The sequence below is a fragment of the Pseudophryne corroboree genome, chromosome 9 (assembly GCF_028390025.1).
Source record: "Pseudophryne corroboree isolate aPseCor3 chromosome 9, aPseCor3.hap2, whole genome shotgun sequence".
Classification (NCBI taxonomy): Eukaryota; Metazoa; Chordata; class Amphibia; order Anura; family Myobatrachidae; genus Pseudophryne; species Pseudophryne corroboree.
The window spans coordinates 390,142,619-390,155,105 of record NC_086452.1 but is presented as its reverse complement, the minus strand read 5'-3'; the positions used below and the strand labels follow the sequence as shown (position 1 = coordinate 390,155,105).

The 12,487-nt window shown below is 50.1% G+C and overlaps 1 long non-coding RNA gene across 1 annotated transcript in view; it reads right to left on the bottom strand.

The window, feature by feature from the left end:
- Positions 1–809: 809 nt before the first annotated feature.
- Positions 810–12,487, bottom strand: part of LOC134957068 (uncharacterized) — a 145,410-nt gene continuing 133,732 nt past the window's right edge. The window contains exons 3-4 of the long non-coding RNA XR_010186431.1: positions 1,090–1,193; positions 810–1,002 (exon numbers count right to left, since the gene is read on the bottom strand). This is a non-coding gene — a long non-coding RNA (uncharacterized LOC134957068). The remainder of the gene's footprint in view (positions 1,003–1,089; positions 1,194–12,487) is intronic.

Here is a 12,487-nt window from a genome sequence, read left to right as displayed (position 1 = left end):
CCCTGCAGGGATCTGTCAATGTCTGTGAGATTTCACTTGAGCTGGAAGTGCTGCTGCAAGAGCCCCATTGGCAGTAAAAGGTTTCCTATCACTCTCACCATCTATAGATGGCATAAGTAATACAGGGGCAAACAGCGGTAAGCTAACTTCATTGCTGTTTGTCAAGTATTGACGCAGGAAAAACCCCTTTAGTGAGCAATTATATCTCGTTGTTATATGGGACCCTTTATCTTTCATCACTGTATCTCTCTCCAAGGTTGGAGTTCATGCTTCAGTTCATAATCTGGTCCAGCTTATATATATATATATATATATATATATATATATAGACAGACAGAACACAGTAGCAGGCGGCACTCAAGGGGTCTAAACAACCTCAAAGCAGACACTGCGGACACAGTGAACGTACACTGTGTCCGCAGTGTCTGCTTTGAGGTTGTTTAGACCCCTTGAGTGCCACCTGCTACTGTGTTCTGTCTGCATTAACCCATTGGAGGGCACCGGGCACGATGTCATGCATGGATTGAGTGCCGGTCTACAGACTTGTATATATATATATATACACACAAACAAAAAAACAATTGCGCTTAGTAAAGCCCTATTACATGCTTGAATTCAGTATTTTCTGATTTTCATATATGTTCACTGAACAGTCCTCCAAGGTGTAAGTTTTTACATATGATGTCACCTGCAAATATACCCTCGCACCAGAGATACACCCCAAAAAAATGTCCAAAAGGCCTAATTAGACATGATACCAAAACACTTTTATTAAAACGTACATATTAAAATTTTCCACATGTTCACGTGAACATTATAAAACAGTACATCGAGCTGCAGCCAGGATACTCTTTATCAGGTTCAACAGATGGAAAGATCACCCTCATCTTCGCAGGTGTGAGCTCAAAGGGTGTGATGATGAACTGAATAAGAAACCGTAGCCAATTTAACCCAACGCATTTCGTCAAAAATGACTTCTTCAGGGGTTCATATATGGTATCACTATAAAAGTAAAATGGGTGGTCAAATATATAAATTAAAACTTCTTAATCTGGTAGAGTTTTTCTAACATAGAAGAGGAGTACATACCAAGAAGAAGGTCCTTCCAGAATAAGGACGTCAGCATTCCATATACATAATGTAATGTTTCTGTTAAGAATGGTCCACCCAAAGTAATTACTGAGTAATGGAACCTATGGATATTATTAGTAATTAGGCATGTTCTTAAATGGGAGCTATCAGATACGGTATCCGTTTAATAATTATACAAACCAAGCCCACAAAAAACGTTATGAAAACCTTCTCTACGAATGTTCGACTCCTTATACTGAACCTGACTGTAATTTGTGTAGTCACAGTTATTCTCTCTGGATAAAAATCCAACAACATATTTAACAACATTGGCCCCACATTCCGAGTTGATCACTCACTATCTACTTTTAGCAGCCGTGCAAACGCATAGTTGCCACCCACGGGGGAGTGTATTTTCGCTTTGCAAGAGTGCGACTGGAAGCGTCGCTAGAACCTGTGCAAAACCACAAAGCTCTTTGTACTTGTACGATGCGCCTGCGCATTGCGGTGCATACACATGCACAGATTAGCCCCGTTTTGCCATAATCGCTGCACTGCGAAAATTCATAGCGAGCGATCAACTCGGAATGACCCCCATTGTCTCTTACTCTGGGTCATTTAACATATATACAGTTGATCAAACAGTGCATTGAATTACAATGTGAAATACAGTATGTCTATTTAAATAGACATTAACATAATTTATATCTTCAACTACGGGCGCTCTTCACACCGTCGGAAGGGGCTGCGCCCCCTTAACCCCTGCACGCCTTTCTGGGGTTCAATATATGGAGTATTACCTGCATTCCTAGTTTTGTTAGTGTTTGAATATTGCACAATGATAGGGCGTCCGATGGTGAAGGGGGCGTAGTCCCTTGCAACAGGAAGGGGTTTGGGGAGTGGGGACCGCGGATGGGGGAGGGGGTATGAAGGCGCTGTGGGTGGGGTAGGAGCAGGGGTGTCGGAGGTGGGGGATGGCAGCTGCAGGGCTGTTGCGGATGGAGGAGGGGTTCCGAAGGCGCTGCAGATGGGGAAGGGGTGGGTGCGGGTGTGCAGTGGATGGGGGAGGTGTCCAGGGGGCGTGGTGGGTGGGGGAGGGGTGGATGCGGGGGTAACGTGGGTGGGGGAGTGGCGGGTGCGGTGCTGTTGCGAATGGTGTAGGCGATGCGGATTGGGAAGGGCCTGCTGCGTGGGTGGGGTAGGGGATCCAAAGGTGCAGCGGGCGGGGGAGAGCCAGATGCGGGGTGTGGCGGATGGGGGAGGGGCTGCTGCAGATGGGGGAGGGTTTTGGAAGACACTGCGGGTGGGGTAGGGGGTCCGAAGGCGCAGTGGGTGGGGGTGCCACGGGTGGTGGAGGGGCAGGTGCGGGGGTTTGCGGGGGATGGGGAGGGGTCCAGGGGCGCTGCAGGTGGTGGAGGGGCAGATATCAGTGCACATAGTCTCTGTGGTAGTTAGTGAGGGTTGGTGATGGTGTGAGAGGGGTGAAGGCCAGTACACAGACAGGCAGTTAGAGAGCAGGATGAGGGTGACAGGGCATAGTGACGGGGAGTACTTAGCAGATATAGGGGTGGGCTACAGGTGTGATGTCACAGTGTGTGTACCTTTGCTCTCATGTGTGAGGTATGTGAGGTATATGTGAGGTATATGTGAGGTATGTGTGAGGTATGTGTGAGGTATGTGTGAGGTAAGGATGTGCGGGTCGTGGTGGCCACTAACCTCCAGGCTGCTGCTGTGAGATGGTGACTGCAGAGGGAGGGAGCTCAGACCCAGCAGCAATGGGTCGTGGTCAGCATTCCTTCCTGGCCCCGTTCCGCCGCACACTGTCCGCCCCGTCTGACGGGCGTCATTCCTCCATCCTGCATGGCAGCGTCAGCTGCTGTGATCGCGGAGCATAGGTAAGCGTCCGGAGCCCTGTGGGCGGGCAGGCATGGTGTTTCCCTGGAGAGGTGCGGCGCGCGTCCTTAGGCTGCATACGGAGGGAGCTCCGGCCCAGCAGCAATGTTGATTAGTGCGTGTCCCGTCCTGGCGCTGTCCCGCTGCACATGCTCCGCACCGCTTGCCGCTGAGCATGGCAGCCCTTGTCTGTATGCTGCAGATGCTGATCTAGCGGTGCCTGAGCTAGCGCCCTCTCCCTGGGGTGTGGGTGTCAGGCGGCAGGTATGGTGTGTAGGTGGGAGAGGAGCTGCGGGCGGCGACTCGCTGCCTGCAAGTACCCTCCATATCAGCGCTGTTCCCCTCCCTGCAGATAGTGTCAGTGGCCGTGGTGTACTTTTGCTACTGGTGGCCAGGGCCGGTGCTAGGGTGTTCGGCGCCCCCCTGCAAACTATGAATTTTGCGCCCTCCCATATTCCTTTGTTGTGCATTGGGAAAAGTGGTGTGGTCTCACAACTAAGGGGCATGGCCACACAATAGTACCCCCATTTAAAATTACGCCACAATGTAGCAAAATCTTATTCATCTTATACGTAATGCCCCACCCGTAGTAGTAGCGTCCTTATACGTAATGCCCCACCCGTAGTAGTAGCGTCCATATACGTAATGCCCCCCCAATAGTAGTAGTTTCCTTATACATAATGCCCCCCCAGTAGTAGTAGCAGTTATATGTAATGCTCCCCAACAGTAATAGTAGCGTCCTTATACATAATGCCCCCCCAGTAGTAGTAGCATCCTTATACATAATGCCCCCCCAGTAGTAGTAGCATCCTTATACATAATGCCCCCCTAGTAGTAGTAGCGTCCTAATACATAATGCCCCCCCAATAATAGTAGTGTCCTTATACATAATGCCCCCCCAGTAGTAGTAGCAGTTATATGTAATGCCCCACAACAGTAATAGTAGCATCCTTATACGTAATGCCCCACCCGTAGTAGTAGCGTCCTTATACGTAATGCCCCCCAGTAGTAGTAGCAGTTATATGTAATGCCCCGCAACAGTAATAGTAGCGTCCTTATACGTAATGCCACCCCTGTAGTAGTAGCATCCTTATACATAATGTGCCCCCAGTAGTAGTACCGTCCTTATACATAATGCCCCCCCAGTAGTAGTACCGTCCTTATACATAATGCCCCCCCCCAGTAGTAGCGTCCTTATATGTAATGCCCCCCAGTATTAGTAGCCTCCTTATACGTAATGTCCCCCTATAGTAGTAGCGTCCTTATACGTAATGCCCCCCCATAGTAGTAGCGTCCTTATACGTAATGCCCCCCCTATAGTAGTAGCGTCCTTATACGTAATGCCCCCCCCATAGTAGTAGCGTCCTTATACGTAATGCCCCCCTATAGTAGTAGCGTCCTTATACGTAATGCCCCCCCTATAGTAGTAGCGTCCTTATACGTAATGCCCCCCCTATATTAGTAGCGTCCTTGCATGTAATGGCCCCCCCAGCAGTGGCGTCCATAAAGTGCGCACACACAGACATACCTCACACACACACAATTCACACATATATACAAACACACACACCCCACCATATACACACACACACACACACACACACACACACACACACACACACACACACACACACACACATTTCTCTCTCACCCTCCACTTACCAAGTCTGGCTGGCCGTCACTGCAATGCTGATTCCACCACTGTTCAGCTGTCTGGTCCCGTGTAGCTCCGCCCCTCTATTCCATGTAGCTCCGCCCCCTCGTGACGCCGTAGCTCCACCCCCTTTTCGAGGCCCGCACTGCACAGCACACAGCCCGCTGTCACAGGTGATTTGGGGTGGGGGGGGGGGGGGGGGGGGGAGGACAGGCACAGCAGCCGGCAGCTAGTGGCCATCCTCACCTCCTATACTGTAAGGTAGGGTCTTGCACCTGACTGCTGCTGGCGCTGGGTATGGAGTAGCTCCCTGCAGCAGATGCAGTTGACTCCGCCCAGCTCTGTGACTCCGCCCAGCGTTACGGGCACAGAGTCACAGATTAAGGCAAATATATAGGAGATTGTGGCTAATTTTTGTAGTGTTGTGGTCTTATAGCAAAATTTCATAATATAATATGCAGAATATTATAACTCATATTAAAAGGATACATAGTGTTTCATATATATTACAGTCCCCTAAATATATATACTAGTAGATATACAGAAATAAAATATAATTCATTTCAATTTTCATATATGTTACAATCCACCAAATACATATACTAGTAGACATACAGAAATAACTATGACTATAATTTGTGCAAAGTGCAATCCATTTCAATTGTATAGATGAAATTTCAAACTAAGCATTCAATTTGGAAAAAAAACGAGTTTTATGGTAAGAACTTACCTTTGTTAAAACTCTTTCTGCGAGGTACACTGGGCTCCACAAGGAAAGACATAGGGGTGTAGAGTAGGATCTTGATCCAAGGCACCAACAGGCTCAAAAGCTTTGACTGTTCCCAGAATGCATAGCGCCGCCTCCTCTATAACCCCGCCTCCCTGCACAGGAGCTCAGTTTTTAGTTAACCAGTCCAATGCAGTAGCAGGAAAAGAGACGACAACGGTTAGTAGCCATATACACCACACTATCAAGACAGGAGAAGTGTCAGCGGCTAATGCCATACCAACCCAAAGAAGCTAAGTGCGTCAGGGTGGGCACCTTGTGGAGCCCAGTGTACCTCGCAGAAAGAGTTTTAACAAAGGTAAGTTCTTACCATAAAACTCATTTTCTGCTGCGGGGTACACTGGGCTCCACAAGGAAAGACATAGGGGATGTCCTAAAGCAGTTCCTTATGGGAGGGGACGCACTGTAGCGGGCACAAGAACCCGGCGTCCAAAGGAAGCATACTGGGAAGCGGCAGTATAGAAGGCATAGAACCATATGAACGTGTTCACTGAGGACCAAGTAGCCGCCTTGCACAATTGTTCAAGGGTCGCACCACGGCGGGCCGCCCAAGAAGGTCCAACAGACCGAGTAGAATGGGCTGTAATGTGAGCATGAGCTGATAGACCAGCCCTCACATAAGCATGTTCAATCACCATTCTAATCCATCTGGCCAAAGTTTGCTTGTGAGCAGGCCAGCCCCGTTTGTGAAATCCAAACAGCACAAAGAGAGAATCAGATTTCCTAATAGAAGCAGTTCTCTTCACATAGATACGGAGAGCTCTTACCACATCCAAGGACCGCTCTTTGGGAGACAGATCAGGAGAAACAAGTGCCAGAACCACAATCTCCTGGTTAAGGTGGAATGAAGAAACCACCTTAGGCAAATAACCGGGACGAGTCCTAAGAACCACCCGGTCATGGTGAAATATCAGATATGGGGAACTACAAGACAAGGCACCCAAATCCGACACTCTTCTAGCTGAAGCAATAGCCAGCAGAAACACCACCTTAAGGGAAAGCCACTTAAGATCAGCTGAACTAAGAGGTTCAAACGGAGACTCTTGTAACACCTCCAAAACCACAGACAAGTCTCAAGGAACCACAGGCGGGACATAGGGAGGTTGGATACGCAACACACCCTGAGTGAAGGTATGCACATCAGGTAAGGTCGCAATCTTTCTCTGAAACCACACCGACAAGGCAGATATTTGAACCTTGAGGGAGGCCAGATGCAGGCCTAAGTCCAGGCCCTGCTGAAGAAAGGCCAACAACTTGGCTGTACTAAACTTGGAAGCGTCATAATTGTTAGATGCGCACCAAAGTAAGAATACCAGACCCTATGGTAAATCCGAGCAGAAGCCGGTTTCCGGGCCCACAACATAGTTTGAATGGCCACCTCAGAAAACCCTTTAGCCCTTAAGACAGAAGCTTCAAGAGCCACGCCATCAAAGACAGCCGGGCTAGGTCCTGGTAGACACAGGGGCCCTGAACGAGGAGGTCTGGGCATTGTGGAAGTAGAATTGGATGCTCTGACTATAGGCCCTGCAGGTCTGAGAACCAGTGCCGTCTGGGCCACGCTGGAGCTATGAGAAGCAGAATTTCTCTTTCTTGCTTGAACTTCCGAATTACCCTGGGCAGGAGTGACACCGGAGGGAACACGTACGGCAGCCAAAACCTCCACGGCACCGCCAGCGCATCCACGAATGCTGCTTGAGGATCCCTTGTCCTTGCTCCGAAGACTGGAACCTTGTGATTGTGTCGTGACGCCATCAGATCTACGTCTGGAAGGCTCCACTTTTCCACTAGGAGTTGAAACACTTCTGGATGGAGGCCCCACTCTCCGGCATGTACGTCCTGACGACTGAGAAAGTACTCTTCCCAATTCAGGACTCCCGGAATGAATATTGCCGATATGGCCGGTAGATGGCGTTCCGCCCAATGTAGAATCCGTGAGACTTCCTTCATTACCAAATGGCTTCGAGTGCCGCCTTGATGATTTATGTAAGCCACTGTGGTGGCGTTGTCCGACTGTACTTGAGCAGGATGGTTCTGAATTAAATGCTGGGCCAGGTCCAACGCATTGAAGACCGCCCGCAATTCCAGAATGTTGATCGAGAGGAGAGATTCCTCCTTGGTCCACCGACCCTGAAGGGAGTGTTGCTCCAGCACCGTGCCCCAACCTCTTAGACTGACATCTGTCGTCAACAGGACCCAGTCGGATATCCAGAAGGGACGGCCCCTGCACAATCGTTGGTCCTGGAGCCACCAGTGCAGCGACACGGACCTCCGGAGTCAATTAAATCATGTGAGACCTGATCCGGTGAGGCAGGCCGTCCCACTTGGCTAGAATCATCCTCTGGAGGGGGCGAGAATGGAATTGAGCATACTCCACCATGTCGAATGCTGACACCATGAGGCCCAGCACCTGCATCGCCGAATGTATCGACACTTGCGGACGAGAAAGGAAGCAACGAATCCTGTTCTGAAGCTTCAGGACTTTCTCCTGAGACAAGAACAACCGCTGGTTGTGAGTGTCCAGTAGCGCTCCCAGGTGCACCATGCTCTGAGCAGGGTCCAGGGGGGATTTCTTCCAGTTGATGAGCCACCCGTGGGCTTGTAGAAACCGGACAGTCATATCCAAATGACGTAGGAGAAGTTCTGGGGAATTTGGCAGGATTAACAAGTCGTCCAGATACGGCAGTATCCTGACCCTTTGACGGCGGAGTACCACCGTCATCACCGCCATAACTTTGGTGAAGACTCGCGGAGCCGTAGTCAAACCAAAAGGTAACGCCCGAAAATGGTAATGGAGGTTGCCAATCGCAAACCTCAGGTATTACTGATGTGACACCGCTATAGGAATATGCAGGTAAGCATCCTGTATGTTCAGGGAGACCATGTAGTCCCCAGGTTCCAAGGCCAGAACTATAGAGCGAAGGGTTTCCATACGGAACTTGGAAACTTTCACAAACCTGTTCAATGCCTTGAGGTTGAGAATGGGCCGGGAGGACCCATTCGGTTTCGGGACCAGAAACAGTGGAGAATAGTATCCCCGGCCCCTCTGAGCAAGAGGCACCTGTACTACGACTCCTGTATCCAGGAGGGTCTGTACCACAGAATGTAGAGTGTTTGCCTTTGTCTGGTCCAACGGGACGTCTGTCCGGCAAAATTGATGAGGGAGTCGGTTTTTGAAGGCAATGGCGTAACCTCGAGTGACGACTTCCCGTACCCAGGCATATGAAGTGGTCTTCAACCATTCCTGGGTATACCCTAGAAGCCGGCCCCCCACCCTGGGATCCCCCAGGGGGAGGCCCGGCCCGTCATGCGGCAGGCTTATCGGTCTTGGAAGCTGGCTGACGGGCAGCCCAGGCTCTCTTGGGCTTCGGCTTACCAGGTTTGGAAGTGCGGGCCTGCTTGTTGTACGCCTGACCTTTTGCTTTACCTGAAGGACGAAAGGGGCGAAAGGAAGTACCTTTAGCCTTCGACACAGAAGGAGCGCTACTTGGCAGACAGGCAGTTTTGGCAGTAGCCAAGTCAGCCACTATTTTATTTAAGTCCTCCCCAAACAGAATATCTCCCTTGAAATGGAGTACCTCCAGGGTTTTTCTAGAGTCCAGATCCACAGACCAGGATCTCAGCCACAATATCCGGCGTGCCAGGACTGATGTAGTAGAGGCCTTGGCCGCTAGGATACTGGCATCAGAAGCCGCCTCTTTAATATAGTGAGAAGCTGTGACAATATACGACAAGCATTGTCTAGCATGGTCAGAAGAGATTTCAGCTTCTAGGGCCAATGCTTCAATAGCCTCTGCAGCCCATGTTGCTGCAATAGTGGGCCTTTGTGCAGCACCCGTGAGGGTGTAAATAGCTTTCAGACAACCCTCCACACGTTTATCCGTAGGCTCTTTTAGAGACATGATGGTAGTGACAGGTAGAGCTGAGGAAACCACCATCCTAGCCACATGTGAGTCTACTGGAGGAGGCTTTTCCCAATTTTTAGACAGCTCTGGCGCAAGGGAATAGCAAGCCAGCATCTTCTTTTGAGGCACAAACTTCTTACCCGGGTTTCCCCAGGGTTCCTGACGTATATCCACTAGGTGGTCAGAGTGAGGTAAAACTTGTTTAACCACCTTCTGACGCTTGAACCTATCTGGTTTCTAGAAGGGGCAGATGGCTCGGGACCATCCGTAATCTGTAAAATTAACTTAATAGCCTCCAAAAGATCAGGAACATCTACATGTGAACTACCCTCCCCATCAGCAGTATCTGTGTCAGAATCTGTGGGGCCGGTGTAAGTGCCATCTTCATCAGACGAGGTGTCAGTGACAGCAGTGGATTGTGAGGAGATAAGAGCTCGCTTAGAGGACCCCTTGGTCTTAGGCGAGCGAGGGTCAGACTTTTTAGTAGTCAAGGACTGGTTCAACCTCTTCAGTTGAGCAGATAAATTGTCCGCCCACGGCGGGTTAGCTGCGGGGACCACATACGGTTGCACCGGCATAGGAGGTCCCATAGGGGGTGTTAGTTTATTTACTAGCGTATGTAGAAGCGTGGAGAAAGTTGCTCACGGTGGGTCATTATGTACCCCCATTGCCACAGTCCCACTGGGGGGTAAGGAGCCCCCAGAACCAGAGTCCACAGCTGCTATAGTCTCCTCATAGGGATCTGTGGCTTCAGCAACACTGGCAGTGTGTTCAGCCCCAGAACCGTTACCTTCAGAAGCAGACATGATATAACTTGCAGTATCAGGTAACACAGTACAATTGGCAGCAGCACAATACCTCTTACCCAAACCCCTGTGCAGTGTAGTCAGCACAAGCAGAGATACAGGAGAGATATGGTGACTAAAATCACAGAGAAAAAATAAGAATTTACTTACCGATAATTCTATTTCTCGTAGTCCGTAGTGGATGCTGGGAACTCCGTAAGGACCATGGGGAATAGCGGCTCCGCAGCAGACTGGGCACAAAAGAAAAGCTTTAGGACTACCTGGTGTGCACTGGCTCCTCCCCCTATGACCCTCCTCCAAGCCTCAGTTAGGATACTGTGCCCGGACGAGCGTACACAATAAGGAAGGACTTTGAATCCCGGGTAAGACTCATACCAGCCACACCAATCACACCGTACAACTTGTGATATGAACCCAGTTAACAGCATGATAACAGAGGAGCCTCTGGATAGATGGCTCACAACAACAATAACCCGAATTGTTAACAATAACTATGTACAAGTATTGCAGATAATCCGCACTTGGGATGGGCGCCCAGCATCCACTACAGACTACGAGAAATAGAATTATCGGTAAGTAAATTCTTATTTTCTCTGACGTCCTAGTGGATGCTGGGAACTCCGTAAGGACCATGGGGATTATACCAAAGCTCCCAAACGGGCGGGAGAGTGCGGATGACGCTGCAGCACCGAATGAGAGAACTCAAGGTCCTCCTCAGCCAGAGTGTCAAATTTGTAAAATTTTATAAAGGTATTTGACCCTGACCAAGTAGCAGCTCGGCAAAGTTGTAACGCCGAGACCCCTCGGGCAGCCGCCCAGGATGAGCCCACCTTCCTTGTGGAGTGGGCATTTACAGATTTTGGCTGTGGCAGGCCTGCCACAGAATGCGCAAGCTGAATTGTATTACAGATCCAGCGAGCAATGGTCTGCTTAGAAGCAGGAGCACCAAGCTTGTTGGGTGCGTACAGGATAAACAGCGAGTCAGATTTTCTGACTCCAGCCGTCCTGGAAACATATATTTTCAGGGCCCTGACAACGTCTAGCAACTTGGAGTCCTCCAAGTCCCTAGTAGCCGCAGGCACCACAATAGGCTGGTTCAGGTGAAACGCTGACACCACCTTAGGGAGAAACTGAGGACGAGTCCTCAATTCCGCCCTGTCCGAATGGAAAATCAGATAAGGGCTTTTACAGGATAAAGCCGCCAATTCTGACACGCGCCTGGCCGAAGCCAGGGCCAACAGCATGACCACTTTCCATGTGAGATATTTTAAATCCACAGATTTAAGCGGTTCAAACCAATGTGATTTGAGGAACCCCAAAACTACATTGAGATCCCAAGGTGCCACTGGAGGCACAAAAGGAGGCTGTATATGCAGCACCCCCTTGACAAACGTCTGAACTTCAGGAACTGAAGCCAGTTCTTTCTGGAAGAAAATCGACAGGGCCGAAATCTGAACCTTAATGGATCCCAATTTGAGGCCCATAGACACTCCTGTTTGCAGGAAATGCAGGAATCGACCCAGTTGAAATTCCTCCGTTGGGGCCTTCCTGGCCTCGCACCACGCAACATATTTTCACCAAATGCGGTGATAATGCTTTGCGGTTACATCCTTCCTGGCTTTGATCAGGGTAGGGATGACTTCCTCCGGAATGCCTTTTTCCTTCAGGATCCGGCGTTCAACCGCCATGCCGTCAAACGCAGCCGCGGTAAGTCTTGGAACAGACAGGGTACTTGCTGGAGCCGGTCCCTTCTTAGAGGTAGAGGCCACGGGTCCTCTGTGAGCATCTCTTGAAGTTCCGGGTACCAAGTCCTTCTTGGTCAATCTGGAGCCACGAGTATAGTTCTTACTCCTCTCCGTCTTATAATTCTCAGTACCTTGGGTATGAGAGGCAGAGGAGGGAACACATACACTGACTGGTACACCCACGGTGTTACCAGAGCGTCCACAGCTATTGCCTGAGGGTCCCTTGACCTGGCGCAATACCTGTCCAGTTTTTTGTTGAGGCGGGACGCCATCATGTCCACCTTTGGTTTTTCCCAACGGTTTACAATCATGTGGAAGACTTCTGGGTGAAGTCCCCACTCTCCCGGGTGGAGGTCGTGCCTGCTGAGGAAGTCTGCTTCCCAGTTGTCCACTCCCGGAATGAACACTGCTGACAGTGCTATCACATGATTTTCCGCCCAGCGAAGAATCCTTGCAGCTTCTGCCATTGCCCTCCTGCTTCTTGTGCCGCCCTGTCTGTTTACGTGGGCGACTGCCGTGATGTTGTCCGACTGGATCAGCACCGGCTGACCCTGAAGCAGAGGTCTTGCTTGGCTTAGAGCATTGTAAATGGCCCTTAACTCCAGGATATTTATGTGAAGTGATGTCTC